Below are 2,562 nucleotides of genomic sequence, written 5' to 3' on the forward strand. Positions count from 1 at the left end.
GAACAGCATTCAAAACACCACTTGGAATGTCCCCATATCAGCTGGTGTACGGTAAAGCCTGTCACTTACCACTGGAGCTAGAACACAAAACTTTATGGGCTATCAAGATACTAAATTTTGATAGCATTGCTGCTGGTGCAAAGAGAATCTTGCAGCTGTAAGAGATGGAGGAATTCAGGTCACAAGCCTATGAGAATACCAAGATGTACAAGGAGAAGGCAAAGAGAAGACATGACTCACATCTTGCACCCAGAAGTTTCGAAAGGGGGCAACGAGTGCTCCTATACAATTCCAAACTAAGACTGTTCCCAGGAAAACTCAAATCAAGGTGGTCCGGGCCCTTTCTTGTCACAAAGGTCTCGCCATACGGGCACGTAGAAGTCATGGATGAAGGGTCAGAAAGGACTTTTACAGTGAATGGACAAAGACTCAAGCATTATCTGGGCAACATGGGGAAAACCCATAATGAAATACCATCTCAAGTGAGTGAGGACTCGTCGAGCTAGCGACGATAAAAAAAAGCGTTTTGTTGGGAGGCAACCCAACCTCAGGTAGTCATTTTCATCTTCATTTCAATAAAAATCACAAGTTATTTCCCCTGTATTGCAAGGAGCTAAGTTTGGTGTTTCACACCAGAACAATCAAAAGAGACAGTGTAATTCTAAGTTTGGTGTTCCACCAAAAGGACAATTAGTTAGAATTACACCTGCTCCCAAAACACATTGCTAGCTCTAACCAATTGAGGGAAACCACTTAGATGTAGTTAGACTTTAGTTAATCATTGTTCTGTTAACAACAAGATATGAGTTATCATCGTATGTGCAAGATTGTGTACTAAACAAGGAACTAAGTTTGGTGTTCACACACCAAATCAAGTTCATAAGACACAAGCACATGCAAGCTAACTATTCCTCAAGTGCTTTGGGAACAAGCAACTTCCAACAACTTTACAGGAACCTTATGGTGCCCCTTCGCTCAAGGAAGCAAAGAGCAAGAGGAGAACAAAAAGAAGGCGATTAGAAGTTGTCACCTGAAGGTTGTATTGTCACTTAATTCCATATATTTACAATTCGAACATTGGAAGCTCAAATGCAATCTTGATTAATGATTACCAGTGAGGCCTAAACATGTTTGTTTTAACTCTACCTTGTTGTTGAGCATGGTCTGTGATTCTGGTTTAAGTGTCACTGCATCTTTCCCTTATTTACTTGTAAGCTTGTCTATTTGTTTGAAGAAGGGAATATTTTATGTTTTAAAAGAGCAGAGTAGGGCTCATAATATGGAAGTGCATTCATGAATCTTTGGGGGTAGTCATAAGTTAGCTAAGTTGGTTCAACCACAAGGTTAGGATGACATCTATCTATCCTGAATGCTTTACTTTTTATATACCCATGAGATTAAGATAACAACAAGATCCTAATAAGAGAAAAGGGAAAGAACAAGGGAAGTGAAAAACAAAAGAAAAAGAGTAAGCAATAAGGCTAGGCACCAATGGTTTACCCTAAGACATGTGTCTGTGTTGCTCCTGTATGAGGGATCTACTTGGAGGAATAAGCTCTTTGGGGTGCTTCATCACCTGGTAACTTGGGTTAACTAACCCGGGATTATCAGCTGAAAATCCACTATCAAGATTAACCCTCACCACAGAGCATTTAGTAACCCAAAGAGGTGCTGGACACCAAGGTCTGAAGGAAAGAAAATAAATAAACTATATGCCTGTGGTGTGTATGTATGGGGGAGAGACTTGAGCAAGTAAGTCCTTAGGGGTGCTTTAACACCTAGCACCTTGAACCAAATGGTTTGGGAGTGTTGGCTGAAAGCTTATCCTAAAGAGTTGCCCCCTTACAAAACACTTAGCCTAAAGACACAAATAAGCCCTTGAAATAACAATAAAAGGATCAATAAATACAGGTCTCACGGGATATAACAAAGTGAGTATTTTAGGAGATGATAAAGGTCTGAAAGCCAGTAGTGGAATGAACATAAGTTGCTATGCATGAAACCACCATAAAATCAGTAATATGACTTCCACAAGAATGACTCATTTCTCTGGAGATTCCATTCATCATTCTCTTGTTCCAATACTTGCTTAAGGACAAGCAAGCTTTAAGTTTGGTGTTGTGATGCCAGGGCATTTTAGCCAGATTCACTGACCTTTTCTTTACTGTTTTTAGGTAATTTCATGCATTTTCTTAGGAAATAAGTTAGTTTTGGGAAAATATTCACTCAGACCTTGATTCAAGCATACATTGTGCATTTTACATTATTTCATGAGGATTTTGCATGATTTTAATGACAAAAATTGTATATTGCATTACCCATGACGTGGACTAGAACTTTGATGCACTCTATTGCTTGATTTCAGGACCAAAGGAAGCAAGGAATGGAAGGTAACTTGCAAAGTTAATGAGAAAAGTGATTGCCAAAAACACTCTCAAAAGCCATCAATGCCCACGTTAAAGAGTCACGTTAACTAAGTTAACGTGAACTCTAACGTGGAGAAGAGAAGTTGAGCCAACGTTAGTGACACTCAACATTGTCACTAACATTGGCAATTGCTCA

The sequence above is a fragment of the Arachis duranensis genome, chromosome 2, assembly GCF_000817695.3.
Source record: "Arachis duranensis cultivar V14167 chromosome 2, aradu.V14167.gnm2.J7QH, whole genome shotgun sequence".
Taxonomy (NCBI): domain Eukaryota; kingdom Viridiplantae; phylum Streptophyta; class Magnoliopsida; order Fabales; family Fabaceae; genus Arachis; species Arachis duranensis.